Here is a 15,289-nt window from a genome sequence, read left to right as displayed (position 1 = left end):
AGAGCTTGGAGACCCATCCTACGTAGGTTTTCCCTGCTAAATTTATCCGTTGGAGTCTTTCCCTCCTTACCACTCAAATCCACCCCAAAGAACTCGAAAACCCTGGTGAGGGTCCTACCATATGGGAAACCTCCATCCTCAGGATGTGTGGCATGATGCTCCATAGTCTTAAGTATAATGTAGGGTAAGCATAAATGCTCGACACCTCCCTCCAAGGCCTTGTAGATGCAGAAGGCTATGTAGGCTGCCATGAAGCCCACTTGGTTCCTATGACCTCCTCTAGGGAGCAAATTAAACTGAACCAAGCGAGCAAATACATGAGCCTCTGGGTTGTATGTCACCTCAGAATCTGGACACACCTTGTTGCCACTAATGGTCTCGTAAATGTGGTCCTACATCTCCAAACTTAAGGATGGGCCCACGGGCTTACTCCTTGGGGGGCTATAGAATTGATGCCCAACTGATGACATCTCTAAAATACTAGCAAGAGTGTCCACAGTCAAACGAATGTTCACCCTCTTCACCATGCTGGTGATTGAGTACTCCCCATACTGGTAAGAGACCTCCAAATTACAATAAAATCTTCGAACAAGGTGTTCATAGCATGGGTGATCAATATTAAGGATGGACTGCCAACCCAGTGCAGTAAATCTCTCTTGTAGTTGAATCTTATTGAAATCACAAGTTACCACGGTTTTCTCCATCATTACAGACTTTTTTAGGAAGGTCTGCCAATTCGTTGCTACCCTCAAACTCCGGAAGAGTCCTTCATCATAGTCTAGAAGATCTATGGGGGCATGTCCTTGTTGCCTTGTACGAATGGCTGAGGAACTAGTCCCTACATCTTTCCTTTTTGAAGTTGTGGCCCTACATCTATTGGAAGAGGATGCGGGTTCCTTGCCCTTATGAGAAGACATCCTAGTAAGAAAAGAGAAGAAATGGTGATAAGTAAGAATGTTGCATGACAAAGGAAGTAAGCAGGAGGGTGAGAAAGCACATGTAAATGCCCCCAAATACATAATGTGGATCATTATAAATAGAGGGGTGGTAAAGCCATGGAGAAATGAATAGAAGGAATTCCCCAAACATGTTATCCACTAGCATGTTGCAAAATAGAAGAGTAATAAAGGAGTATAAAGCATGGCAAGTGAGAAGTGATGGAAAGACTCATAAGAATTTCCTCAAGTGGGGTAATTGATGTCAAATGGTAGAAAGCCCCCAATGTTAATGTACAAGTTCAATCCAAGAGAGTGAAAATCCCATAAAAGTGTGGAAATTGAAGCTTACATGTCAATGATAGTAATACCTATCATTATTCAACCAAGAATATGCAAAAATATCTATTATGACATTGAAGTGCAAGGAATGAGAGAGATTTTCATTTTTTGAGAGAAAAAAAAAAATAATGATCATAAAGGAAATCGAGGCATGCCACCAACAAATGTAAGTCAAATATCATTGCACCAACAAATAATGGTAAGTGATTCAAAGTTGTTCACAAGTATGGAACAAAGTGAAGAGAATCATAGAAACCCCCAAATTTTTTTTTTTCAAGAAACCTAACTCAAAAGAGATAGATTTTCATAGAGATGAGATGGAATTGCAAGCATATACAAGTTGCCATGATCCTTCCAACAATGTAAGTTCAAATCAAGGATAAGAAATCCTAATTGAGTTGTTAGTTGGGGAGAAAAGAGAAGAAATAGAAGAAAACCCCAAATTGGAGGAATTAGGGTACGGTTTGGGATTTTCTCCCATAGATTGGTTAGTAAAGCCCAAAACTATGAATGTGTCACAAAGGAAGCATCATATTCTCATGGAATGACTATTCTATGGAAAGATACATGAAAAAATTCAAATTTTGGTAAGTATGGATGGATTCAACACCCAAAATATATGTTCCAAGAAGAGAAATGGAGAAGAAACTTACTTGAGAGTGAAAGGTGCTTGAATCTTTCAAAATCCGCGAAATCGATGAATGAAATCGTGAGTGGATGCACCAAGTAACCCTCCAAAATTGCCTTGAGTTGAGCCTAAGTGTAGAAGATGGGAGAAATGAAGATCGAAGAGGCTTAAAAGCCTCTTTAAATCTGCCTCGGGTTGGACCGGTGGGGCCCGACCCGAGTCGCCCGCTGTGGCCGCCCACCGGTAGGAGAAAAAAAATTATAAAATAAAATAAATAATAAAAATAATAATAATAGGAGAAATAATAATAATAATAAATTATTAACAATAATAAAGGAAATAAGAATTTTAAAAAAAAATCGAGCGAGACCACCATCCTACTTGTCGAAGCACTAGCACAGTACTCTAGGGGCTAAGCTATGGCTGGATGCAAGACATCATACACTACAATTCCCCGTGTTTTGGTATATGATTGTGTGGCCAGGTTGAAAGTTTAAGGTCAATCTAAGAGTGTGTAAACCATAGAGTGAAATTGATTTCGTGGGCTATGTCATAGAATGGGAAATAATTATGTGCTTATGTAAATTCTAAGGTACTTAACCAATTTTTGTGTACGGGATGATCCAGGTGCAAGGACATGATGGTACGCACCAGATCCAGTAGCAATGCTCGAGGAACCTCACGTGGTCCTCATCCTATCGGTCGACCACCAAATCCTCGAAGGCCCCGCTCTGTGGGGCAAACTCCACTTCCACAGCCTCCAGAAACCCTTGACCAAGGGGTGGCACAAAAGGACCCACCTTTGACCACACTTCCGGATCCTCCACCTGTCATCACTTCGAGTGATGTTGCGACCATAGTTCAACAGTCACAGCAAGCCTTCCAGTAACAAATGCTCTAGCAGCAGCAGGCATTTATGGTTGCTATACAGCAACAGTTAGACCTTCCTCAACCCGGTCAACATCCTCGGATAATTACTCCACAAGACCCACCTATAGGGTCTGGTATGGGACCACAAATTGGAGGTGCACCACTTGGTACGACACCACATGAGCAAGCTGGAGGTACACCTCTAATTCTGCCACTCAGCACTCCTCCATATATGGTGCCCCCTCCGTACCCTTACTGTAATACCCTACTTCTTAAACCCGGTCTGATTACACGGTTGACCCGGTTTAACCATGCAGGACCCGAACCAGAGAGAGTTAGAGCGGGTTCCTTATGGACTATGATGGCAAGGGTGACCTTAAACACCAGCTGGCCCAACAAGTCCGAGCCAGTGCCAGAAGAGATGGGTGTACCTAAGCCGTGTACATGCACCTATCATAAGTCCATGTACGGATAAAGAAGGTATGTAGCCGTATATTAAGGTGCATACATATATTACATCGTAGGCCAATAGTGAGATTCGTGTCGAGGGCCGAATTCTGTTAAAATCCCAAGTTTTGGCCCTCAGGTGGGTGGACAGGTGGGCGCATCCACCCACCTGAGTGACCCACCCATGTGAATTACTTAGTTATTTAAGAAGTATATATAGCATTTATGTTTTCTTTTCTTTTCTCATTTATTACACTCGGACGTTGGTGAGAAAAGTAAAGAGGAGAGAGAAAAGAAAGGAAAGAAGAAGAGAAGAGAAGGAAGAGGAAGAAGAGATGGATTTCAGCGGCGTCGAGGCTTGATCTTCCCATTCCGACGCCGGAAGAGTGATCTTCAACACTAGATCTACATTTAGAGGTGAGCAAAGGCTGGGTTCCTTAAACTTTCACCATACCCAAGTAAAACCCTTGATTTGGGTAGGGTTTCTTGAGATCTTGTAAATCCCCTTTGAAATGATGAATCTAAGGTTTAATAGATGATTTATGTGTTGATCTTGAAGGATTTGAAGCAGTATTTACAAGGTTGGAGAAGCATTGTGGATTTGAAGTGATTTTGAGGTTTTGAAGGTGTTCTTGAGCAAAGAAGGTAAGATGGCTTCCCATTCCTAAAATCCAACCTAGATCTAGGTTAGAGCCATCTTATGAGACCTTGAATGTGTGAAGAATGGGTTTGGTAAAGCCCCATTTTAATCCCCAAAGATTGGGGGAAGTTTGGGAAGAAACAGCAGGTTTCCCGCCAAGACCGGTGGGCCATCTGGCCCACCTGTGAGCACCCGCCTAAGAGGGCAGGGCCCTCGGGCACAACCGGTGGGCCACCCTACCCACCGGTCTTAACAGGGCCTCGGGCCCAACCAGTCGGCCAGACCAACGGGCCGACCTACCCGCCGGTCTAGACCGGTGGGTCTGACTGGTGGGTCAGACAGGTGGGCTGTCCGACCCACCCGAGAGGCTCCAAATGTGATTCTTACGTCCGATTGGACCCAAATCGGACGTGTGACCTTATTTTAGGATTCTAAACATGATATTGTCATTGGATCATGTTAATCTTGATTCCAAAGTGGTGAAATACTAACCCCGCTCACTTATGTTAGGTTCGCCAAAGCGTACGCTTCTCGCACCGGATCTCGCCCGTACCGAGTGTGAATCCTTGTACACTACGGGTAAGTGGGGAGAGGACGTTTGGCCTTATTTCAAGGCATTTTTTGGCATTCATTTAATCGTATCTAGTCTATCTATGCCATCATGAAAATGCTATGTAGATTAGTCATCCTCACATTGTTATGCATGGGTGTTGTGTTTACTTTCTAAATGCCAAGTAATGATTTGCTTATGTGATGAATGTTGACATCATTGTGCATGATGCATTAATAGACTAGATGCCGTAGTCGACTTGGAAACGAGTGCATTAGTGGCCCGTGGTATGGGACACGGTGGTACTATGCAATCGTACTATTGTCATATAGGAGCATGCGCTTTAGGATTATCATCTACCCATGCTACGATGCTTCCCAGCAGGGGTTAAGGTGTTGGGTTACCATTTGGGGGGAAGCAGGGGTCACGATTGTCGGGTCACTGTGGCGGTTAGACATTACGCCCGACTGGTCATTAGGACAGTCGGCAACCCCGGTGGTATATTCAAGAGGGCCAATCGTACTGCTTTTAAATTGCTGGAGTCAGCATCTTTAATTTCTGTCATTTATTTTATGTTGAGAGCCGGTGGTCGGCATGTTTTTATTTTTCTGAGTACTCACGGTGGGCCTTCTCCGACAGCCCTATGGGCGTATCGCGGGATGGAGTTCGCGACTCGTACCCGGAGCATACGCGCACTGTGGTTGTAGTAGCACTAAACCGAAGACTTAGTAATGTTGCTTAGGTGGATGTGATTTAAAATGTATTGCATAGCATATAGTGCATATGGTTGTGATTGTTGTGTGGACTGTTGTATGGTCCATTTGTCCACTTACTGAGCTAGTGAGCTCATCCCACGTGTGCACCTCTTTTAGATGATTTTGCAAGTCATCAACCAGTGAGCACGGGGTGGGTCCCACGATTGAGTTCCCTGAAGAGGACTGGTGGGCCCCTGAGGAGTTAGAGCACGGCATTGATTGCTCGTGCGAGAGTTGTGCTGCGGGATCGCAGTTCTGAGGCCAAGCTGAACTCCACTTTTGATGCCGAGCTGAGCTCTACCTGGTGAAGCCGAGCTGGGCTCAACCTTTGATACCGAGTTGAGCTCTAGGCTTTGATACCGAGCCGAGCTGTATACTCTGATTTTTGATGATTTCTTTTATGTACTTGATACATGAATTGTACTCTTATTGTGTAAATATCATGCCTTCGGGCCCACATGTATTTAACTATTGTATCACAATTCGGGTATCAAGTATTATGGGAATATTCACAGGTAAACCAAGTCTTCCGCTGAACTGATAAACTCTTTCTTAGTTGTGTGTATGCTGTGGTGGAATACTGTATCAGATGATCCTGACAGGTTTGGGTTAACCGTTGTTAACCCGGTCACTGGCCCGGTTCTGTGTGAACAGGGTGTGACAACGGTGGTATCAGAGCGTGATGCTCTGCTCCACTCACAGCATACCATTAGAATCCCGTAGAATCTATAATAGGAAAATGGGATTGGGTTAATGTAAAAGCTTTAAAGAGTTAAAAGCCAAAGAAAGAAAAGTATTAAAAAGGGTTGCATTTAGATATTGCATTCATGGCATGCGTGAGAGTAGATAAAAAGTAAATTAATTGGTGTCATAACCTATTGAGTATAAGTTTGACAAAATTTCGGCAGCATAACAGCGTAAAATGAGATTTCCAAAAAATTTTCACACAAACACCTGATAAACAACAGATATATATAATATAACAATGATAAAAAAATTTACAAAGACACCACAACTAAACTACACAAGTCATCACACATACGAATTCACCACAAAAGCCACTATTAAAATACATTATCCCACAAATAAGCCTAGTTACAGTGCAAGTACAAAGAATGAAAAAAGAAAGGAAATATACAATAAGATCTAATAATAGAAAACAGATAAGAAGCTAGTGTGGACGAGCTAAGTCCTCACTGATCCTCGTCATCGTCGTCGTCTATGATCACTACGTTCGCCGGAGGTCTAGAGTTGACGTTGAGGCGATGGTCGTAGTAGTCAAACCTCGAGTTCACCAGTCGTACCTCCCTCCGAAGTCAGCCAAAATCTGCTGAGATAGTATTGGCCGTGGTGCCCAAGTCCTGGCCCAGTCTGAGGAAGGAGTTCTCCAAAGTAGCCTGCCTCTCCAGGATGCGTTCCTCCCTGGAAGCACTCTCTTCCAGCCTTCTTAGCAGCTGATCTTAGCCATCCTTCAAAGCCCTCATGGTGGACATCATGCTCTCAAAATCATATGCACCACTCTCAGGTGGTGGGGCTCTATGCTGTGAGGCTGCAGCTCTGGTGAAGCTAGGATCGGTACCTCTCGACTCCTGAGGCACCTTGTTTGAGATTTAAAATGTAACCGCAAGCATACGAATCAATGTAGCTACGGGTCGAACACAGGGAGAGCAGCCACTTTATTTTTTTTATTTCTTTTAATAATGCGAAAGTGAACCGATTAATGGATGTGATCTAATTCTAATTACCGTCCTAAACATATGAATCTAAAATAACGTCCTAACCATTCGTCATCTAAGAATTTAAAGATGCAAGCCACGTAATTAAAATTAAATAAATAAATAACTGAAAATAAACAACCCACATAATTAAAATAAATAAATAAATAAATAAAGGAAAAAAATGCTAAAATAAAAATAAAGTAAAAGAAAGGGATAAAGCTAGAGAGAGACTCACAAGTAGGTTTCTCTACTTAGCCCAAGGGATGCATCATAATATGAGCTTCCCTACTTGACCAGAGAGTCACTCTTGCAAGGGTTTCTCTACTTGGCTTTAGGGAAAGGAAGACAATTAAAATAAAATCAATAAATTGATGGTTCTATGGCTAGGAGGGGCAAAGCCAACATATACATTAGCCATGAACCTTGGGGGAAAGGGATAGCAATAATGTAACGACTGAAAATAAAAATCCTAAATTAAGAAAGAAAAGGTAGTCAAAAGAGGGAATGAGAGGGAGGAGAGAAGACTACTGAAGGAGCCTACTTACTTGAACTTCAACCTTCAAATTGAAAACTTGATTGATTTGAGATACTACCAGTACTAAAAACCAGATCTAGAATAAACCAAATCTGAAATTTCTAGTATTAGAGAAAACAAATCTTAAAAAAAAAATTGCTCCACAACTCATGATCTTGTCACCTAGATCTAAGCCTAGAACTATAACTTCAAAAAAAAATTACAACTCAATTGCATAAATCATAAACATAAAAGGGCTGAATAAAAATAAAAGAGTGCTTGCATTAATTGAAATAAAAAAAAGCTATTGCTAAAGTGATTAAAAAAAAGATAAAGAAGAACTAAAACTAAAGAGAGAGCAAGAGAAAGAGAGAGCAACTAAAAAAAACTAGAAGAAGAATGAATTATCTCCCCTCCTCTTACATGAGTTGTATTTATAGGGAATGGGAAGGTAGGGTAACAATTTTCTCTTTCCTAAAAGAGAGAAACCCACAATTGATTGTGAGATCTTTTGAGACCAAAAGTGCTAAGGTGGAGGAGAGAGAAGAGAGAAATAAACTTTGAGAAATTTCCTATAATTTGTTTGCTTATTTTCTTTCCTTTTTTTTCTAATTTATTTTTCTTCTTTTTCTCCTTCCAATGGACGATTTTCTTCTTGCTTTATGTGATTTGGACAATCTTTTGGTGGGTGATGATGTGGAGGAGAGAGAAGATTTGGACAATCTTTATTTCTCCTCTTTTTTTTTTCTTTCCTTTTTTTTTTCTTCTCTTCTTGCGCAGGAACCCTTCCACGATTTTGCTTGCTTCTAATTTGATGTGGAAATCCCCTTCATGCCCTTAGTGTTTTAAGTGAGTGAAAAACAGAAAATCTTCAACAAAATTCTCTAAAAAAAAAACAACCATAAGATTCGAACTTGAGATCTCTTGGTGAGCAAGGGAATTTTGTATACCATAGCTCACCGACTACACTAGGTAGTTGTTGTTACCAAAAAAAAATCTTTAATCACTTAAGGATGTGGTCCATCTATCCTTGTTGGCATTTGGAGTATTCCTTGTACCTCTTGGACAATTGCAAACGGGCTGGTTCTGCGTCTCGGTTCAGTTCTGATACATTATTCTTTTTCTGGCCTGAAAAGAATAATCATTTGTACGGGTGACCAAACGAATGTGTACTTTTAATTGAACACGTCCATCTTGCTCATAATTTAGTCCTCTTCATAACCATGAAAGAAATAGGACCTCTTTACATGTAAAATTGAAGATATAGCGCCCGATAGTCCTTAAGGCCTTGAAAATATAAAACCTGCAAAAAGAGAGTAAAACCCAAGGTAGCTCCATTCTAAATATGTAAAATGCATGTTTTACTACCCTACATTTCACACATAAATGTGCTCATTAGAATTCTCCCACACTTGGACTTTGCTAGTCCTCGAGCAAAACAAAAAGAAAAGAATAAAAACAAAAAAAAACCTAACTCACTTTCGTAGGAATCACGGTTGCACTTAGCATGTGCAACAAGCCTTTAAACCCCTAGGTCACCCCTAGTGGACGAGTTGTGTCTCGTGGGTGTTTGCAGTGAATATACACCCAAAATTCAGAATAAACAAATTCCAACTTTGGCTAAAGGTAAGGCCCATACCGATCCGGAGCAAAGATAATTTCTCTTACAAGGGACCCCCACACTTGAACTTTTATTACCCTTTATCAATTCCAGGCACTAGCATATTTCTTAATTTGGAACTCACCTCGTCTCTTCCAAAACATCCTTATCTTAGGGAAAAACCACTTGTGAAGAAATAGGGAACCAATGACTAAGGCGTTGGAGTATTTTTGACCAAACATGTTACCAAGCAATAATGACATTTGCACATTTTTTTTCTCTTTTTTTTTCTGCTTAATAAACTCTATTCTACTCCACTACTTTTGGCCTGAATGACATGGTGGAGCAAACACCAGACACCCAAGTTACTATGTAGCTTCGCTTTTTGCATATGTCCACAAAGGCAGTGATGCTAGAGTTACTTCAGAAGTTTCCTCCCAAGGAATTTCGATCAAGACACCACGCTTCCTGAGGCGCAATGCCCTGTCTAGTTCCAAAGGAATCAACTCTTATTCTTCTTTATACCACATTTCTCATTTTATTTAAAATTATGCATTTATCAACCCATGCCAAATTAAAAAGAAGGTCTCAACTCCAAATCAAAAGTACAAAGAACCCACAGACTTACATATGGTCCATCACCATAAAACAGGGGTCTCTTATTTTTCAAAAGAAAGTCCCATCTAAAGACACAGACTTGTTTCTTTCTTCTCAACAGGGTTTTTATACTTTCAACATGGGTACCTTAATCAAAATTTTTATTTTCATACATCAAGCAACCGAATGGTCTGATCATTACCCAAAAGCCAAAGTAGGACTTCATCCTTAGCAAGCTCAAAAATAAAAAGAAAAACAAACAAAACAAAGTGAAAAAAAGCAAAAACTGGTTTCCCTCCCCCACACTTAAGTCATGCAATGTCCTCAATGCATGGAAAGAATTAAAAGCAAAGATAATGCAAGGGGGTCATACCTGATTAAAAGTTAGTCATCAGTGTAAAAAGGTTCATGGAGATCCATGACCTCTTCACTACTAGTAGTAGGAAACTCGAGGAACGGTTTCAAGCGCTGACCATTAACCTTCGAAATTACCCCTGTTCCTGGTTTCAAAATCTCCACAGCCCCATGGGGATATACATTATGGCCATCCCATCGGGATCTAAGCTTACCAGGGAAAAGATGCAATCGAGAGTTGTACAATAAGACCTTATCACCAATTGCAAAAGATTTACGCAGAATGTGCTTATCATGGAAAGCTTTAGTCTTTTCCTTGTAAATCCTAGAACTTTCATAGGCATCACTCCTAAGTTCCTCCAACTCAGATAGTAGGAGCCTACGATGAATTCCCGCATCAGACAAATCAAAGTTAAGCTTCTTAATAGCCCAAAAGGCCTTATGCTCCAACTCAACTGGTAAGTGACAAGCTTTCCCATACACCAAACGGTACGGTGACTGGCCAAGGTCAGTCTTGAATGCAGTACGATGGGCCCATAAGGCATCAATGAGCCTAAGGGACCAATCCTTACGGTTGGAATTAACAGTTTTTTCTAAGATTTGTTTAATCTGCCTATTAGACACCTCCACTTGGCCACTAGTTTGGGGGTGATAAGGGGTAGATAACTTATGAGTGACCCCATACTTTTTCATTAAGGCCTCAAAAGGCCGATTACAATAATGAGTACCCCTATCACTAATTATTGCATGTGGTGCACCAAAGTGGGAAAAAATGTTCTCTTTGAGAAACTGGACCACCACTTTGTGGTCATTAGATTTACAAGGTATGGCCTCTATCCATTTAGAAACATAATCAACGGCTAAAAGTATGTACAAATTCCCAAAGGAATTAGGGAATGGTCTCATAAAATCGATGCCCCAAACATCAAAGATCTCAACTACTAAAATGGGGTTGAGAAGCATCATGTTCCTTTTATTGATACGGCCAAAAGACTGGCAGGAGGGGCAAGCCTTGCAAAAATCAAAAGCATCTCTAAAAAGAGTGGCCAATAAAATCCGCATTGGAGAACCTTTGCGGCAGTCTTCTTAGGTCCAAAGTGTCCACCACATGCATGATCATGACAAAAAGAGAGAATGGAATGTTGCTCATGATCAGGAACACATCGTCGGATAATCTGATCCGGACATATCTTAAACAAATAAGGATCATCCCAGAAAAAGTGCTTAACTTGGGAATGAAACCTATACTTATATTGGGTGGACCAGTGATCCAGAGTCACACCTGAAACTAAGAAGTTGACAATGTCAGCAAACCATGGTTCACTGGACATTGCAAATTGTTCATCTGGAAAGTTCTCGTTGACTGGAGAATCAACAGTCAAGGAATTGGGAAGCCGGGATAAATGGTTTGCAACTAGGTTTTCAACTCCTTTCTTATCCCTAATTTCTAAATCAAACTCTTGCAAAAGTAAAACCCACCTAATGAGACGGGCTTTGGCATCTTTCTTCTGAACTAGGTATCTGAGAGCAGAATGATCAGTATACACCACCACATGTGAACCAACTAAGTAAGACCGAAACTTTTCTAATGCAAACACAACAGCTAAAAATTCTTTTTCAGTGGTTGTATAATTGAGTTGTGCATCATTTAAGGTCCTACTAGCATAGTAAATGACAGTGGGCAGTTTAATCCTTTGCCCTAAAACTGTTCCTATGGCAAAATCCGAAGCATCACACATCAGTTCAAAAGGTTCAGTCCAAACAGGTGGTTGAACAATGGGGTGCATTGGTCAACTCCTTCTTAAGTTGCTTGAAGGATTCTAGGCACTCTTTGGAAAACTCAAAAGTCTGATCTTTGACAAGTAATGAGGTGAGAGGTCGGGCTAACTGACTAAAGTTCTTAATAAACCTTCTGTAGAAGCCTGCATGCCCTAGAAAAGACCGAACATCCTTAACAGATTGAAGAGGTGGTAAATTATCAATTAAATCCACTTTGGCTCTATCTACCTTAATTCCCTCCTTGGATATTACATGGCCTAAAACAATACCAGATTTAACCATAAAATTGCATTTCTCCCAATTCAAAATCAAATTCTTAGATATGCACCTTTTCAAAACTAGGGAAAGATGATGAAGACATTCAGAATAGGAATTCTCATGAATTGAAAAGTCATCCATAAATACTTCTAAGAATTTTTTGACCATGTCAAAAAAAATGCTCATCATGCATCGTTAGAACGTAGCAGGGGCATTGCAAAGCCCAAAGGGCATACGCCTGCAAGCAAATGTTTCATATGGGCATGTAAAAGTGGTCTTATGTTGGTCTTCTAAAGCAATTGGGATTTGGTTATAACCGGAATATCCATCAAGAAAGCAATAGTATTCATGTCCAGCTAACCTCTCTAACATCTGTTCAATGAATGGCAATGGGAAGTGGTCCTTCCAGGTTGCCGCATTTAACTTCCTGTAGTCAATGCACACACACCATCCTGTTTGGACACGGGTAGGGATCAACTCATTATTGGCATTAGGAACTACAGTCACACCAGACTTCTTAGGCACTACGTGAACTAGGCTTACCCATTGGCTGTCAGAAATAGGATAAATTATTCCATGATCCAAGCACTTTAGGATCTCTTTCTTAATGGCTTCCATCATCACTGGGTTAGCTCTTCTTTGGGGTTCCGTGGATGGTTTGGAATCCTCCATAAGATGTATATGATGTTGCACAATAGAAGGGCTTATACCCTTGATATCAGCCATGGTCCAACCAAGGGCTTCCTTATTATCTTTTAACACTTTAAGTAACTCCTCTTCCTGGCTAGAAGTCAAATTTGAAGAAATTATTACAGGAAGAGTCTGGTCAGGCCCTAGGAAAGCATATCTCAAATTAGATGGCAACTCCTTAAGATCTAGCTTAGGGGGCTCAACTATGGAAGGTTTGGGAATGGAATTGGAAAGGGGTCCTAAGGGCTCCACAAGTGTGAAGACTCAAGACTTCAGAAAAGAAATTTTCACTATCATCATCCAACTCATCCATACACTCTTGGAATTCTGAATCAAAATCAATATCAAAGTTGGTAACTAAATCATCAGAAAAATCCAGAAAATCCTCAAGCATATTGATCTCTTCTTCCATATGTGGTTGCTTGCCAATCCTCAACATGTTAAACTCAACAGTTTGGTTACCAAAAGATAATCTTAGGAAACCATTCCGGCAATTGATTAATGCATTACTGGTAGCCAAGAATGGTCTTCCTAGAATTATAGGGATCTCATCCTTGGTTGAGAAGGGCTTAGTATCTAACACAATGAAATCAACAGGGAAAATAAATTCTCCCACCTTTAGTAAGACATCCTCAACCATCCCTTTAGGATTCTTAACAGGCCTATCTGCTAACTGAAGAGTAGTTCCAGTGGCTTTCAATTCTCCTAATCCTAGTTGCTTGTACACATGGTAAGGTAAAAGATTTACACTTGCGCCAAGGTCAAGTAAGGCATGCTCAATATAGGTGTTACCTATGACACAAGATATGGTAGGGCTCCCTGGATCCTTATACTTGGCTGCTATAGGCTGAGTAATTATGGAACTAATGTTACCTGCTAAGAACGCCTTTTTGGGCACACTAGTGATACGTTTGTGAGTACACAAATCTTTTAGTACCTTTGCATAGGCGAGGATCTGGGATATGGCATCCAAAAGAGGGATGTTCACTTCTACCTTTTTGAAGACTTTTAAAATTTTATCCATAGAAGCAGTCTTCTTTTTGTGTACCAAGCGATTAGGAAATGGGATAGGATGAACATAAGGACTGTTAGGGATTTGCCCCTGTTCAAAAGAATCATTTTTGGTTTCCTCAACCAAATCATCTTTAGTTTCAGAAAAATCTTTAGGTTCATCAGACGAACCTGGAACAAGAGGCACACTTTTGTCCTCAACTGAAGAAGAATTAACAGGAGTAATAGATGGGGAAGATTTAGAAACACTCTGTTGGTACTCTCTACCACTCCTAAGGGCATAAACAACATTACATTGGTTAGAGGGCCCTTGTTGGGTCTGACCTTGTACTATATTAGTGGTGCATTAGTTGGTCCTTGTGAACTAATAGGCTGATGATGCCTAGGGTTAGGCTCTGGTTGACTGGGTAAAGTTCCTTTCTCCCTTTCACGCATAATTGAGACAACTTGAGTGAGTTCTCTTGTAAGATTTTGATGGCTTGTCATGAGGAGGGCCATATTTTTTTCCAAGTCACTTATTCTACTTGCCTCTCCAGTATTGGTAAACCCAGGGGGTTGCTGATAAGATGGTAGAAGAGAGGCCCTAGGAAAACTCGCCTGAGGTCCTACATTTGACCTAGGAAAAGTATTTTGGGAAAAAGATTGTTGTGCAAAGGGAGGCCTTTGGGGTCCAGGTTGACCTTGATTATAGAAATTGGAAGGTCCTGCTTGGTTGCCCTGATTCCAAGAGAAATTTGGGTGATTTCTCCATCCTGGATTGTAGGTGTTACTATATGGATTATTCTGGTATAAGGCATTAACACTATCATTAGAAGTGCCTCCAGAGGTGTTGGGGCATTCTTCTATGACATGTCCAGGGGACTGGCACCAAGCACAAATCTTAACCAAATTGACTGATGATGGCTCTCTAGGAACAATAGCCTCAATCCTCTTGATTACGCTATCCAAATGGGCTTCCTTGGCTACTATCCCATCCACAAAATATCCTTTTCCTCCTATGGTTCTTTCACTCTCTTGGGTTGATTCCCACTCATAGGTTTTGTCAGCTAAGGCAAGTAAGAATTCCCATGCCTTTCCTTCATCTGTAAAGGATGTGAATCCCTCAGGGCACATAGACTCTATCATTTGTTTAGTTGGATAATCAATACCCTCATAAATGCCATAGGTCTAGGCCATAGTGAGGGCATTCTTGGAGTAGATCCTTGAATCTCTCCATAAGTTTGGAAAATGACTCACTAGGCTTTTGCCTAAACTGAAGGATATCACTTCTAAGCTTATTGGTCTTGTGAGTTGGGAAAAACTTCTTAAGGATGACAACTGTGAACTATTCCCATGAGGTTATAGAATTTGTGGGTAACCCATACAACCACTTCTTAGCTTGGTCTTTCAATGCAAAAGTGATAAACCTAAGCGTAACAGCATCATCAGAAAGCTGTTGGATCTTAATTAGAACACATACCTCTTCAAATTCCCTTAGAAATAGGTATGCATCCTCAGAGGTCAACCCATGGAAGTGGGGCAACATAGTGATGTATTGAGATTTGAGTTCAAAATTATTGCCCTGGGCTTGTGGTAGAACTATGCAGGAAGGTTGGGTTGTT

General features: G+C 40.9%; 1 non-coding gene across 1 annotated transcript; it reads left to right on the top strand.

Annotated features, from left to right (window-relative positions):
• Positions 1–14,857: 14,857 nt before the first annotated feature.
• On the top strand, positions 14,858–14,964 carry LOC122077609. Its single transcript, XR_006139856.1, has one exon. It is a non-coding gene; the product is annotated as a small nucleolar RNA R71 (small nucleolar RNA).
• Positions 14,965–15,289: the final 325 nt, after the last annotated feature.

Source organism: Macadamia integrifolia, chromosome 4 (assembly GCF_013358625.1).
Source record: "Macadamia integrifolia cultivar HAES 741 chromosome 4, SCU_Mint_v3, whole genome shotgun sequence".
Taxonomy (NCBI): Eukaryota; Viridiplantae; Streptophyta; class Magnoliopsida; order Proteales; family Proteaceae; genus Macadamia; species Macadamia integrifolia.
The sequence above is the reverse complement of the archived record's forward strand: the minus strand, read 5'-3'. Positions and strand labels throughout refer to the sequence as shown.